The sequence below is a fragment of the Ptychodera flava genome, chromosome 1, assembly GCF_041260155.1.
Source record: "Ptychodera flava strain L36383 chromosome 1, AS_Pfla_20210202, whole genome shotgun sequence".
Classification (NCBI taxonomy): domain Eukaryota; kingdom Metazoa; phylum Hemichordata; class Enteropneusta; family Ptychoderidae; genus Ptychodera; species Ptychodera flava.
The window spans coordinates 14,732,983-14,750,292 of NC_091928.1; positions in this window are offsets into that span (position 1 = coordinate 14,732,983).

Sequence of the window (17,310 nt, forward strand, 5' to 3'; positions counted from 1 at the left end):
TGTTTACCTTACAAGGAATATTTTCGATTATTTGATGCCATGATCCTGCCAATTTTGACGTACGGATCAGAAGTGTGGGGGTATAGCATACACCATGTCGCTGAACGTGTTCAACTAAAATATTGTAAATATTTCCTTGGGGTAAAATCTTCTACAGCTGATGCATGTGTAATTGGTGATTGCGGCAGACTTCCAATTTTTGTACATACATATAAAAAAGTTATTTTGTATTGGTATAAGCTTTTAAAAATGCCACAGAACAGAATAGCAAAACACGCCTATCAACTAGCCGTGTCTCTTGACACTAATAATAAAGTGACGTGGGCGACATATATTAGAAATCTATTGCAAGAGCACGGGTTTGGTGAGGTTTGGATGTGGCAGGGTCCCGGGGATTTTGATGCATTTCTCTGCCAGTTTATGACTAGAGTAACTGATGTTTTTAAGCAAAATTGGTTCTCAGAAGTGTGTACCAAAGAAACACTACGCCAATATCGTAATTTCAAAATATTATTTATCACTGAAGGTTATTTGACCGTCAATATGGATACTAGATTTAAAAGAGCTCTAGCATGTTTAAGAAGCTCTAGCCACCGTCTAGCAGTCGAAGAGGGTCGGTCACTTGGATTAGAACTTGAAGAACGAATCTGTAAAATATGTGAGTCTGGGGAGATTGAAGATGAATATCACTTCACCTTAATATGTCCGCTATATCATAATTTGAGAAAGAAATATTTACCTAAGTGGTCTTTTGAACATCCAACTCGGCAAAAATTTTATTCACTAATGTCAAGCTCCAGAGACACTGTTATTATCAGTTTGTCAATTTTTGTTTATAAAGCATTTAAACTAAGGGAAGAATGTGTTTGACCAATTTTCTGTACTTCTCCTCTGTTTATAAAGTTGTATTATTGCATTTGGTTTGCAATTTGGGCCGGAGGCCTGTAAAAGCAATAAAGTATTATTATAAAGTATTATTATAGTTGAATGAACGTTTAATTACCTATCTGAGGAAGACTTGTAAGACAATGGTACGTGTACATCATCATTGTTTTCACTATTTATTGATGTGTTCCTGAAACATAAGTGAGTGAGTGAGTGAGTGAGTGAGTGAGTGAGCAAGCTAGGTAAGTAAGTAAGTAAGTCGGTAAAGCAGGTAAACACTCATTCATCGAATCAGTAAACCAATCAATATGTGATTCTATCAGTCACATTTCAGTTGGTCAATCAATCAGAAGGCATACGTTGCCTCTTAATACGTCATCGATTATTTCTGTAATTAATGAAAGTCTAATTCAGAAAAGACGTTGTATGATCGTACATTGTATGATCGACATGGTCATTAAAAGAAATACAATAGTGCTCTTCGACTAGTTGGCAAGTCTGATGAATAGTTTAAAGATACGCCGTTTGATTTATATCGCTTGACCGTCTTGTGCGCATGTCAGTCTTGTATTTCTGTGTCAAATATACGTTTCACTTTGCGCACTTTTCTGAAGTCTGAAACGAGTTTTTTTATTCTTTTGACTTTAATTACATTTGAATTAGATGAATTCATTTGGTACTGTTTGAAACTATGATGTAATATGTAGTAAAAAAAGTTCATTCTAGCTATTGCGACATAACGTGACGTAAACGTGCAAAACTGACCATCTAAATATTTATTTGGTCTATATCATTTGCATTGAAGTTATATACTGTATGTTGTTTAATTACATTACGTGCCCGCCATCATGTCACTATTTTCTGAGTTATAAGTTTACCAACCATATGGTTTTCGTAATAAATGCAGTTTACATTATTCAAATTAATGAAATTGAATCGAAAAAATAATCATTGTTCATCATCAATATCCATCATCGCTGTCAACAAAATGATATTTAATAATGCTGTCTACAAAACTACAACCCGTAACACGAAAGCGAAGCGTTTCGACTGTTTGAAACAATCATAAAACGTAGTTGCAGTGAGTGTAAAAGTATCAACGTTATTGTTTTGACGTACGGGTAGCGACAAAAGTTGCTACAATGACAGTTTCTATAATCAAAACAGTGTTCATAATACCCGGCCCCCTCACACGAGTTCAGACAGACATGTTTAACACGATTTGAACTAATTTGGGATACTTGGATGGTGAAGTAATATCTGTTTAATCTGCAAATGTAAGCTCATCTGATTTTCTTTTTAAGATAAACATTTGTTTTTATGAGTAATTTGTAATATAGCAACATTCAACTATAGGGCACCTAACACTTTTGAAAAAATTTGAATAATATGATGATCCAATTATCCAAAATTAGTTCCAATCGTGTTGTTTGCACATACTCCAACAGAATGTTGCAGGTAAATTTGCTTAGTACGGAATACCGTTCAGAAAAACCTGGCAGTGAAGATCTAGGTAACCTCCTTGTGAATCACATCGGACAAAATGGCGGCGAGAATTTTACTGGTAACGTGCCGAGAGGGAGAACTCAGGATACCGCCAATTCACCTTTTCCAGGTACATTGTAAAAAGGACCTGGGATCGCTATGTAGAAAATGGAACTTGCACTGCCGTGAAGAAGAAAGTCAGACGACACATCGAAAACGTTAGGAAAATGACATCGCTTTCCTAGAGAATCTAAAGACGGAAGACCCGTCAATCACGTACAAAGCCATGAAGCAGCAGCTAGAGAGGTTTTCACCTACAGTCGCCTCGACCATAACTATATGTAGGGCGGTCAAATTGACAGTGGGTAGGAAATGTTCCCGGGGAGGGGGTACTCCTATAGAAAGGTGAACGGGTATGTGCCGCACAAATAGGTCACTTTTTCTCGGAAAAATCCCTAAATATGGGTCGACTTTTCATTGGAAAGATCCCTAAACATGGGTCGGAAACACATGGAACGTCCCTAAAAGTTTTATATACATTAGTATAACGGTATAAAATCCTCAAGGCCGCCATCCTTCGGGCCGGCCGCGCCGACCGCGAACCGCGATGCGTATACGGTGATGTTGTGACGCAACTCTCGATCGATAACTTTCTCTTCAGTGACTTGACCCACAGTAAGTGAGGCTACCCACAACTCCCCTTGATTTGTTCACTCAGACATTTTTTGCTAAAGGTTTTTTCAATTTTATCAGTTTCTTAACAATTATTAACTTACAATTTAAGTTCAGGATTATTTGTTAAAACTATGTTCCAAAATTTTTGATTATGTTTAAAATTCAAGAGTAAATGGAATAATAAGTTGATGTTTGGAGGTGTTAAAAATTGCACACTTGTCAAGATAAAGTTATCAGCAACTAAGATGGTCTCATCATACCACCTGTCAGACATGCAAATTTCCTTTGGTACGAACATTAAAAAAGATCGATACTCTTTCTTTTGCCAACACAGATGCAATTATTCTCCTAGTTTCCTTGAAAATATTGTGTATGGCTGTCAAGAACCTATGTCGACAAAATTACAAAATTGCTATCTCCTCCGCGGAAAAGGGGTTGATCTTCTCATTATTCACAGTGAGAAATCAGAAAATTATGATTATCAGAACTATGTTGCCAGAATTTTGAAATATGGACCGAGTTGTTTTGTGTACAGAAGAAATTTGCTTCAGTTCAGTGAGTGATCTCCGTGTGTACAGATCATGGAGAATTGTGGGTAGCCTCACTTACTGTGTGACCCTGGTTGACCGCACTGTAAGACTGTTACTTAGCAACCCATGTCGTCAGTTCCTGTGCGTCTGATCTTTGGAAGTCATCTGCTATGGCGGTTTTTGGTGCGGGAGGTGTTGCTAGTGGCATTCACACATTTTAGTTTAGGATTCCAATTTTTTCAGATCATCCCCATAGATAAAAAAACCCCGGGAATAAACCTCGATCTTTTATTAAAATCCTACAAAACAGCTCGAAGCTGTGAAAGATATCGGGTTTTGATTTCATTCAGATGTTGTCGTCTGCATGGCTTCCCAGTCACCAGCTCTGCGTGGCAGGGCTATGTGTTACCGGCGTGCGCTGGAAACACACAGCCCTGCCACGCAGAGCAGAGCTACCCGATCACACATAGCCGGAAAGATGAAATGTGCTGTGCCGAGTGAGATCAGGGGATATACTGTGCAGTTATTGTGATTTTGCATATTCTCAAAAATGATTCAGGCTACACAGTGCGAATCCATTTCTGTTTTTGGACTGGTGGCAATATGGGCTTATATAGCACAGTGGCAATAAAGACAAATTGCATGCATGATAATAGCTGTGGAAACGCAGCTATCTGTTGGCGGGGTACAGCGTGCGTTATTATGCGGGTCAAAGGTCAACCATGCAGCCATGCAGCCAAGCCATGCAGACGACAACATCTGAATGAAATCAAAACCCGATATCTTCACAGCTTCGAGCTGTTTTGTAGCATTTTAATAAAATATAATATCAGGGGCCACATCTAGCATGGTAATTAAGGGACTGGTCAGTTTCTTAGGCCTATCTAGGGGGCGGGAGGGTCACCCTGTTTTTTGATTTTGGTGATGAGCGTCATCATGTTTTTGAAATGCCCAATAGGAGGCCAGTGTGTTTTTGAATTTTGACATGGGCTCGTAATTGTGTAAAATGCATCGCGTCAGCCATAAATTTCATCATTCCGTTGCATTTTTCGGCGCGCCCCGACTTAAATATATCAGACATACACATATCAGAAATATCTCATATCTGTCTGTTCAATATTTTTCAGTGGGCACTTTTAGCGCATTACTTAACATATCAGACATTTTTCAGCACGCCCTTTCGACTCATGACTTTAATATATAAGACATAATATCAGAGATATCAGGATGTTTCATATTTTTCGGCGCGCCCTTCGGGAGCCATACTTTAATAAATTAGAGATATATGTCAGAGATATCTTGATGTTTGCTAAGTGAAAGTGTACCATTATGAAATCTGCAGTTCATATGAAAAGCATATACTTTTCTGTTTTCCCTATGAGAATTCAGTATTCAAAATTAAGACAAAATTCAAAATTCGGAAAAGGGGGTCAGCAACTTTTTGACGTCGGCAAACAGTCCACCCCCACCCCGGCTGAAGAAACTGACCAGTCCCTAAGGAAATTTGAAGTTTCAACAGAGACTTTTTTATTTTAGTGACACAATATCTCATGAAAATAGCAGTTTCTTTTTGCTGACAATAAATGTGGTAATCCACAGCAATAAAATAACATCAATTTATGACAGTAGTTACTTGTATGAGTGAGAGTGTATTGCTTTACAGCAATACTTTCATGGTTGCAAGTTTAAGGCCCATTGAGCTGCAACTTTTGGCAGAATTATAGAAAAAAATACTTTCAAACTAATATTACTCCGTGCAGAAGTACTCACTGAAATATCTGAGTATAAGTTACATGAACCTTTAAATGTGAGCACATGACAAGTTTAAACCATATAAATAATAAAGTGGTGCCACACCCAAATGTGGCCGCCCCATGTGAATTTTCAAACAGACAGTAAGACCAGTGCATAAACCTATAAGAATTTTTACAGGCCAACATGATTCCATCCGATAGACCTCATGGGACTGAATATACTTCACTGAGTCAAGGTATTCTCTATTTTCATTGTAATATTTGAAGTTTTGGAAAATTGTGGGAAATTTAAGATTAACTAAACTATGTAAAATTCCTGGCTGTTTTGGACAAATTATATCGTTTTCATGACAGTGTAAGGTAATATCACTTTATTTGTAGAAATAATATCTGTAACAATTGGAAATATTTGAACTTGAACGAATTCAATGACTTTGGAGCTCACGGGCCTTTAATACTTTTGTTCGCTAGTATTCTGTTTGACAACTGGTCGGCTTATTTTGTTTTTTGCTCGTTGCATTATTCCCTAAATATGGGTCTGATTTTGACTAAAAGTCCCTAACAATGGGTCTGTTTATGACAATAAACTTGGGCCACACACCCCCGTATGAAAATAATATTGAGAGTACCCCCGCGGGTAAATGTTTGTGATACATGTGCATTTTTGTTGATGGAAAACGACTCGATTGACAGCAAAGCACGGAGTAAAATGTTATAATATGCGTATCAGTGGCTTAGCGCTTATCGTCAAAACAACCAAACGTTGATACTTTTACACTCACTGTGTACAAAAGAAGAGACTGTTTCAAACAGTCCAACGCTCCACTTTCGTGTTACGGGTAGTATTTGGGACGTGCAGAGATTCCTTGTCAGTATTTAAGCTATCAGTTTCAAGATAAGGCAGCTATATAGGACGATTTAATGTCTACCTCTACACGTCCAGGCTACCTAATATCACTCCGATTTCTGAATGCCCACATGGAATCGATGTTAGACACGCCCAGTCAAGGAGAGCTATGTAGTCTTAGAAATTTTCTACAACACTTTGCACAGATATATTCACAATCTTAATTCTATCGGGAAAAGAGGAGAATCGAACTAACTCCGAACCTGCTGGAACCCTAAGTTGTATAATAATAGGGTGAGGAGAAGCACCAATCCTTATATCCTTTTGATGATATTTCAAATAAGGACATATATTTTTTATCACTCTCCCTCTCTGTGTTGCTTTCATCTATCCCCCTTTGCGTGAATTTAACACGCTAATTGCAACCTCTGATAATTGGAATAAACACTGCTATAAGTCCATAAAATTGCCTAATTGCCTGCTATGTTGACTTTATGAGGGGATTACGTTAGTCGCTCAACATATCCATCTCACGATATTCTAATGAAATGAAAGAAACTATGTCTGTAAATACATATAAATAAACTTAAATGTATGAAAGTTTAACTGTGGACAGCAAGCAGTTTAATAAATGCGCCTTCAACATAGAAAACTATTTTTCTGCATGGACTGGAAATATTACACGGCCATGTGACAATTTTTAACAAATAACATGTAACCTTACTGTGATGGTGTATAGTCCCCATTGTCCGTCCAATGTAGTGATGACAGGAATAATATAACCAGTAATAACCAGCGCATTTTCACGTATGAAGTTCAGCAATGCTGAAATAAGTGAATAAGTAAATTAATCAATAGATCAATCAACCAATCAATCTATCGATCAATCGGTCATTCAATCATGATTCCGTTTGATATATGAGTGCAGCAGATCGTTTGCCTCTATCATAGATTGGCTGTTTATCTATTCCAACTCTCGTAGCTGATAAACATTTTTAATTTGGGTCTGAGATTTAGAATTACACATTGTAATGACATTTGGCTCAATAACTGACTAAATTTATGAATTTGCATGAAATCTATAAAAGACTTGTAAATACCGCTCTTCTTCTAAAACGTTCTTTTCATACATTTCCTTCATTTTAGGTAACAACATCCTCTTTTGTAAAAATGTAGCAAAAGATCAGCATATGTATCGCTTGTAACTTTGTGGTGGATATACTATAACCTTATCAAAAGTCGTGTTTCAATCTTCTATGAGTGGATGAGAGTCGGTTCTTCCCGAATACAGATATTGTAAAGTCGAACAAAACATTGGCGTGACCAATCAGTGATATCGAACAAAAACGTTCAATCTAATTGGCTAATTGATGTCAATCATGAAGGTTTGTGAATAGAGAAATATGTTTTGGACAAAAGTATAGTTTATCAATATTTCAAAGAGATTAGAAATTCCTGTGGTAAACAATGTAGATTATACTTACATACTGATTGCAAATCTACTGGCGTTTTATTCATAGTATTTAATCTAATTGTTGTACGCTAAATACTACGCGAACACCGTTTTGCGTGCAATAACTTATACCTACATACGCGACCGGCCAATGTCAATCAAAAAATAAAATCATATAAAAAATAAAATCTTATAAAAAAGAATAAAATAATAAAAACAAAGAGAGAGAGAGACAGATAGACATACAGACAGACAGTCAAACAGACAGAGAATCTGCAAGAAAAAAATACTTCACGGTTACGATAGAACATTCTTAGTGCTTCATGTTTACAAGTAACATGTTATCCCTTGTTAGCTGACTATATGATGTGTGAAAGACAGCAAAAATACAAACATACAATACAGCTTTTCACTGGTCATTTTGTAGAAAGTTAACATAATTATGAATTTAAGCTGACGAGTACGGCTGTTGATAATTTCTGATGTTGACTTTGTTATCGTTTTACATCATACACGCTATTTTGTGAAGACATTGTGTGAAACTGGAACAGTAAAACTTACTTTTGTTCAAATCTTGATATCCACTTGCAATCATTATTATAAACTGCATCAGAAGCGAATATTTGAATGGAATTCTTCGTTGACGGGATGGTAAGGAATCCGAAGTTACCGTACGCGATGTAATGTTGTGTACTTCTTTTTAGTGAGATTAGTTTTATTCAAATTAACATTTCTGAAAAGTACCAGGTCAGTGGCTGTCTGGCGTAATGCAAGTATCTCAATGTTGTGCAGGATATAATAATGATCGCATCACGGCGTGAAAAATTACCTCAGACCACTAGGCAAATTTAGAAGAAGTTTCTCCTTGCTAAGAGTAGGGCAGAGTTATAAATTTCCCTCCACAAATACTTCAATGACAACGAAGGTAATAGGATCTAGTTATTTTTCAAAGTGACTCGTTGTTTATCAACCGTATTTCAGAACAAAAGTATTCTCATTTTAAAAATGCTGAAAAAAGAAGGAATATCACAGTGAAATTTGCCGATGTCAACAAGAATCCAGGGTGAGGTCCAGGAATTTAGGACTAAAAGGGTCAATTGGAAACTATTTAAATAACTGTGAGTAACACTCTTGCTTATGATATTATCGGTTAGGACGTGTCTCTGACTTGGTATTTCTGTAGCTGACATTCAATTGCATCACAAATTACCGAGCGAAATTTTTGGGAATTGTATTCTAGTAGGCTTTACCGTATCGAATCGTTGTCACATAAACAAGGCATAACATATTTACTACATTTTTGCTAAATATGACCGTGAACGTCGTACGATGAAGCTCGGAGATTGGTGATGATGCCAGCTACCCATGAAGACTCTGTGTGGAGGATTAACGAGAGTTTGTCGTAAAAACTTTACACCCTGGTACTCGGCTTTGAATTTTAGGGAAAGTGGGCACATCGTGGCTCCACGATTGATCGCTTTCGTTTCATTTGTTTTCTTGGCCTTCAAATGGCAGCATTGCACATGCATTATAGCATGGAGGTAGAACGATACTTCATTGCTTGCATGGTTCGCCTTACCAACCTGACCTGTTCGAACAGAGCATTGAATATCGTCTTGTCTTTCAGGCAATTTCGGGCACTGTTATGCCGCCCATGGAAAAAAAACATCGGCATTTTCTTTAAAATCCTAATGACAATCTTTTGTTTTAAGCCGCTAAACAACTGTTTGCATACCCTGGTAGTCAGGGTATTCTTGAAAAAAAAATTATGTCAAAAAACCACCGTCACCGCTATTTGAGATGCAATAGTTGCAGTAATACCGGCGCAGTTGTACGTACTCACCTATACCTGTCTACCCATGAACGTAATTACGTCCATGGTCTACAATAACTGTCTTTCGAGTGCATCCTTTTCACCTTTTTTCATATGCCATACGAACAGAGAATAAAGACGAATTAATGCGTGCATATAAAATCTGACTGAAGAGAATAAATCAAAGCACAGTTTTCCGGCAAGTTACTTTAAAGAAACCATTGCGACACTTTGTTGAGCCACAGGGGTGTATTGTAATTTTGTAATTTTGTAATTGTATTACTTCAAGTCAATGCATCCATAAATGGATTTTCATGCATTGAATAAAATACATGGACACATACAGAATAAAAAATAAATAAATAAATAACTCAATAAAAAACCAGTAGTTAAAAGTTAAAAAACTACACATCAAAAGATAAGCATAAAAAGTTAGTGAGCACCGTGTATTTAATTAAAACAAGCAGGAAGTTGACATGCAAATCGGCCAAGAATTGGCTCTGAAAAGAATAGACAGGCACAGAAAAGTAGTTTAAATTATAGTATTGGCAATGATGGATGAACGATATTTGAATGAGCGACTGTGGGCTTTAGAAACATGATATTTACTTCTGGTGTTATACTGGTGAATTGTTGAATTTTTTGTGAGAAGGTCAGACAAGTAGACAGGAACTTTTTTGTTGATACATTTGTGAACTAGATTTTTTAAGTGTTGGTCGTGTCTTTCCTGGATAGTTGGCCAGTTGAGTGAATTTCTGTAAGATGTAACATGGTCTTACTTTTTGAGTCCACACTGAATGCGAACTGCAAAATTAATTATGGTTGTAGATTGCTTTTGAGAGTAATATTACAGTTGGAAAAGACAGTGTCACAGTAGTCTAAAAGGGAGAAAACTGTAGTTGAGATAACATTTTTGCGAACCTTTTCAGGAATACATCGTCTGACACGGGCCAATTTCGTCAGATGATAGCCACATGCTCGACGGAGGTAGGCAACATGGTTGGACCAGCTGAGTTCTTGGTCAAATCTTAAACCTAAACAGGTAGCAGAAGGAGATGCTTAGTACTTTGATTGGAAAGAACTTTTATGTGATTTGGTATTTTCTTGAGTTGTTGCCTAGTACCGAAGAGCATGTATTGATATTTCGAAATGTTGGGTTTCAGAGAATTGGAATGGAACCAAGTAGTTAAATGATGAATTTCATGTTCCAGATCATCGTGAAGGTTGTCAATATCAGAAATTGTGGACGCTTTTAGGATGTTTATGTCATCAGCAAAACCATAAATTGGTGTTGTGGAATGAAGCCACGTGGGGAGATCGTTAATGTAAAGTGAGAATAAAATCGGTCCACAGACACTACCTTGAGGTACACCCGTTTTGACTTGAATAAACTTGGATGAAATGTTACCAATTTTAACACACTGAGTACGGCTGTTAGGTAGCTACTAAACCATTGAATTGTAGACGGGTGAAAATTGTAGCGTTTCAATTTACTGAGCATAATGTTATGGTTAACTGAATCAAATGCTTTGGAAAGGTCTAACATGAGAAGAGAGGAAATTTTCTTATTGTACATGTTATCAAGGATGTCATCGGGTTAAACGCTGTAGTAAAGTAGCTGTAGAGTGTTTGGGACGAAAACCGGAAAATGTTGGAAAGAGAATATTATTTGATTCTAAAAATAAGTTGAGCTGGTTGCAGACTAAGTTCAAGAACTTTTGACAGGGTAGGGAGTAGCGAGATCGGAAGGTAATTTGTAACATCTTGCTTATCTTGTTTCCCTTTTTAAAAACGGGAATAATTGTAGCTTTCTTCCAGTCAGTTGGCACGATTCCCTGAGATATAGACATATTGAATACATACGTCAGTGAAGGAACAATGGCTGGTATGGACAGTTTGATTAAGTGAGGTCAAAGTCGTTCTCTGACGAGGACTTGTTAGAAGGCAGTGAAGACAAAACAGAGGTGACTTGTTCTTCTGTTACACTAGTAAGTTTGAAACTGTTCGAAGGCAATTTATTGTGATCCAGTAGTGGTTTTGCAGAATTGAGCTCTTCTTGGACAAGCGTACCAACGTTGGAAAAGTAATGGTTGAAGTTATTGGCAAGGGAAGCGGATCATCATGAGCAGGTAGTACATTGCAGGAAGGATTTAATAAATTATTAATCCTTTTCCAGACTTTGTAGGTGTTGTCGATGTTTTCATTGATTATGTTTCGTAAAAACGAGATTTAGCAGTTACTATCTCACTTTTTATCAAGTTTCGATATTTCACAAACTCAAACCAGTAGACATGAAGGCCAGTGCGATGATGCATTTTCCGAAACCATTAAACTCGCGGCTGATTGTAGATCAAATTTAGCAATATCTGCAAAACCTCTCCGACATAGTGTTCACTATCTCTTCCAACATTATCCGATTACCAAAGTCAAACCCAGGGAAAAAATTAGTTCTAGATTTGATTGCTGAGGTAAACGCTTGATTGCATGGCAATAAAACGTTACGCGCCTCTAGATTTGTTAAATGACGGCATTTTGCTTTACGGCTCAATGTGTTCTGAATTATGGACGCTGAATATAAATACTGTTTGTAGTTTATATTGTATGAACATACGTGTAAAGATCTCTTGGGTGAACAATTAGGGGAATTTCGCTGTTTTCATCAGCAAAGTCCATAGACAACTATGGAAAATTATGATGATGTCGTATACTTAAAGCACCTACACGGCATACTATGGCAAGACAAACGTTGCAATATTCTCGAAAACATATTTTCTTGTTGTGAAAACTATTTTCTTTTTGTAAAACCCTGTTCTCTCTTTGTAAAACTGTCATTCATGTTGGTAAAACTTATGCATGTATTCCAAAACGGCCGATTGTATTGGTCACGTCATTCTTGTGCTCTTTGATCACATTTTTTTGTTCTGCTTACTCGCATGCTTTCTTTCAACAAATTACCTTCGAACCAAAGATGGCGCTTTGGTCAAAGGTTATTCAGATGTCACAAGTCTAGTTGTGTCTGTGTTGTGTTACAGCAGTAGGCAGCGCAGTTGTGCAAGGCGTGGTCCATGAATTAACAAATTGAAGATGTTTATTTAAAAAAATATGTATTCAAAAAAACATCCCGCTAAGCGACTAGTGGCTATTCCGCTGGTAGATGACGTCTGCAAATAACCTTTGATCAGAGCGCCATATGTAGTTCGAAGGTTATATGTTGAATTTGAAAGAATCATATGCTAGTGAGTAGAACAAAAATGTGATCGAAGAACACAAGAATTACACGCCCAATAAGAATGGCCGTTCAGTTTGGAATACATGCATAGGTTATACCACCATGAAACCAATTACACCTTGCTCATATTATAATATAAAGGAAGATAATTCTACATTTTTAAAGAGAAACGTGAGTTGGACAAACTCGAACTTAAGTCACAGTGTAATACACACGAATCTAGGGGTAAAAGTGAAATCGTAACTGTGGAACACGCGTGGATTTGAAGATCAAGAAAGTTAATCGAGTAACGGTCAAACATGGCTTTCGGGAAGGAGAACTTAAAGTTGAGTAGAACAAACATTGACCCGAAAAAGAAAAAAATGAGTAAGACAAAAATGAGGTTTTGGAAGAAGACCGTATTATTGAGTAAAACAAACATGGACTTGACAAGACTGTACATAAATCGGAGAAGATAAACATGTGTATGGAGAAGAAGTATTAAATTTAACAAATGCAAACATGGGTTTCAGTAAATAGGTTTACAGAACATAAATGGAAGTTATTCGAAAATTGAATAGGTTTTACGAAAAGAAAATAGATATTTACTGAAAAAATAGGTTTTTACAAATAGAAAGTTTTTACCAAAAAATAGACTTCCAAGATTTTTGCAACGTTTGGCTTGCCACAGCACCAATTATGTTGATATCTCGGTATTACAGTATTGGCTCCAGAGTTTGTCTTTTGATAAAGTTTGTGAATATGTACGTTGCAGGACGAGTTCATCTGATTTATCAATAGTGTCTTCGACGGAAGAAGTGGGCAGTATAGAGACAGGTCTTTTTGAAATAAATTTGACGATCTTCAAAGAACATTGATAGTAGTATTTCGAAGTGAAGATTTCATCAGTAAAATTTGTGTAGCTCAGAAAACTAAGCGAACTTTAGAAAACATTACCTATTGATTATACTGTCATACTCATATAACTTCACCCTCAGCAATGATAATATTATGGTAAAATCGAGATTTGCACGATTAACGTCATCACTTTTGGAATGTTCCCGAGCTATATTTGCAATTCGATAGACATAAAAGTTAAAAACTAAAATCGCTGCCGCCCTCCGCTCATCTTCGCTTGCCAAGGTCTCTTGTCCGGACAGCTGGATGCTTCCCGAAATTAGTGGCAAGTAACGGACGTGTGCGAGCGGACGATGCGCTCCACCTGGGAAGCGATACATTATAAAGATTTTAAGCGCTTTAAAACAAGGATATTTTGGGAATCGAAACAATGGAATAATACGTTGAATTCTTGTGTTTTTCTAGGGTTATTTTATTTATGTCCTTGTATTTTTAGACAACCTCGTGAGCAAAATTTCTACCGTTCGCACGGCACGGTCTATGTCAATCTCCACACAGAGGTTGAAGAGCGGTGTGGTAGCAGAGTGGCGTGGATATTTCTAACTAAGCTAGAGGGTCTGCGAGTCGTTGACCGCGCGCCCTCACTATACCAATCTCTTCTGCAGGCAGATCTAAATATTCCAAATAGGGACTTCTTTCCCTTCCGCGCGCGCCAAACTGTCTCAATAAATGTGGCAGATATCTCAGATTTTGAGAGTAGCTATCCAGCTAGACATCTCACTTTCCGAACACCAGTAAAAATACATAATCTTCTAAAACTTTGATAATCGCGTCTGCAAAGCTGACAACAGCCGTTATGGCATACATCCGTGTAACTTAGAGCAAAAGCTATGTTTTGCGGAATGTGTTCGCGGAATCAAGAACCGATATTGAAACTGGTGGATTTTTCATTTATTTAATGTTTTAGGTTCGAAGTGTCATAGAAGAAAGACAGAAAATGCATATTTTTGGAAAACACGTTATGTTACTGAGACTCCATTATGGAATGCCGTTACTGCCTTCTGGAGTTGCTTTACTGTATGTGATGAGATGACTTCATTATATTATAACTTGAGGCCATAATAATATATTCGTGTGTTCCATCAATGTCTATTTAGGTATTGCATTTTTTATAGGGTAATGTCAACATGTTATTTGGAAACATTTTTATATTAGGTACTATCTTTATATTATATAATTATGTAAACATATGATTAGGAAACGCCTTTACTTGTTCATATAGTGTCAATATTTAATTACACGACAGCAATATATGATTAGCTATTGCCTATATACTGTAAGGACATTTAAATATATGATTATGTAATATTGATATATGATTAGGTGACGCTTTTATATGATGAGGCTGTGTCAATATATGATAAGGTACTGTTAATATATAATTAGCTGACATCGATATATGATTAAGTCATGCTTTTATATGATAAGGCTGTGTCAATATATGATTAAGTATTGTCAACATATGTGTAGGTATCGCCTTTACATTGTAACACATTATCAATACATGATTAAGAAATGTTTATATATGATAAGGTGACGCATTTATATTATGAGGTAGTATCAACATATCATAAGATACTGTTAATATATTAGGTGACATAAATATATGGTTTAGTAATACCGTTATATGACAAGATTGTGACAATATATGATTAGGTAATTACAATATGCGATTAAGTAATATTTGATTAAGTATTGTCAGCATATGATTAAATTTTAAATTAAATGATTATGATTAGGTTAAACCTTTATATAATGAGGTAGTGTCAAAATATGATAAGGTACTGTTAAATATATAATTACCTAATCATAATTATGATTAGGTAACGCCTTTATATTTATGCTTTATGTAAATATATGATAAGGTAACACCTTTATATTGTGACATGGTATCAATACATAGCTAATACGTTCGGAACGGCAGACGATACTTCTACACGCAGTCATAATTACGTGTAGTATTTTTAGATGCTCTTGGTGTTTTCCGTAAACTTAGACGAGTAAACTCATCGTAACTAATATATAACCAAACACCTTTACACCACTCCGTGCCGTCAGTCATAATGTTATTATACTAGTCCCCGGTCATACGTGTAATTATGTGTTACTAAAGCTTTCTAACGTGGTGTTCCATAGACGTCCATATATATATTATCAACCATTTCACCCATGCATAGTTGTCCGATTTGTTTCCATATAAAGACCTATCGGTGGCGAGCAATATTTGATAATGCTAGAACATAAACTTTGCATAACATTTGAAATTTTGTTCTTACCAGAAAATCATGGAATGTTAAAAACATGACCATAACGGAACGGTATTAGCTTTGTATGATGACGGAAAGTGACGGTACAGAAAAATTGGGGATCTATTTGCAATGAAATGTACATCAACGAGAAAACACAGGCATAGACAATGCATTTTCCTAAATTTCACTCGTTTATACCTATGCGACATGATCAGGATTACTCTAATCTAGATTCATGGCGATAGATCACCGATATAGTAGTAACAGAATACCTTTAAAATTAGAGGTGACTTTAAATATCCTTTTCTGTAGCTAACAGATACTGGTAACGTCGGTATTTCTACATACAAAGACAAAACATAGGGCGTTGGGGGCGCTACCGATAGTCGCCAGTGGCTGATCTGGTGTTTCAAACACTTCACAATACACCGTGATCGAAGGCAGAATTACACTTGAACACCGACCTAAGAAAATAACAATTGTCCCTGTGTCTTAATGATCTCAACAAGTGCATTATTCTAATACGTTGTAAACAACTTAAGTGAAGGATATGACCATAGCAACAAAAATATTTATGATGTTGTTCCTGTAACGTCATTCTAACCTTGAATTGTACAAATACCCCAATATGGCAGACTATACACAACAAATGACTCAGCGACAGAGTGAAGGGACTAAAGTAAGATGTGTCATATCACACAAAAATCAAAGTGATTCAAAAGAATATTACAGGTTGTGACTTTGAATGATTAGAATTATCATTGAGGAAGGTTAGTATGTTGGCTTCTCCTCAGACATTTGCTGTGTGCATAAAAGATATTGGATAATAGACTTCAAGTCAATGATCGACGTTAAGCTTACAGAATTCGTAATAATTTGACTGTGACATTTCAAGTTAATAGCTAATGACAGTTTTTACTGTTCGAAATTTGTCATTTCTTAAAAAAGCAATGGTTATATATATCTGTTCCACATTACTATAGTGCAAATGTCGAAGGTAGAACTTGCTACCTCTAAGAACCGCATGGTCAGGTAGTTACAGTTGCGTACAACAAAAATATTTGTATGCAAATACGACAACATTCAACAATTTGGTGGAGCTGCATGTTGCCAACAGTTTTTTTTGTTTGTTTTTTTGTTGTTGTTTTTTTGAGGAATAGTTATCATCTAAGATGACATGAAACCCCCCTCACACTATATATTTCAAAATAGCAGAGAATCTAAAGTTTAGTATAATAGCAATGGTTTACTCGAAGGTTGAAGGGGTGTATATTTGGGGTAAAAAACCTCAATTTATTGTATTAATGATAAAAATTAATTTAAGTAAAAACCTGATACTATTTTCTGAAATATTTCAATCTTGGATTAATCGAAATTTAATTATATTTGCCAAAAATTGGATTTTAATCCAATACGCAGTGTCGAATGCGGTGCCCCGTTAATTGTTGTAACATTGTTCTTATTTCGATTATTTCTCATCTACAGACCAAAAA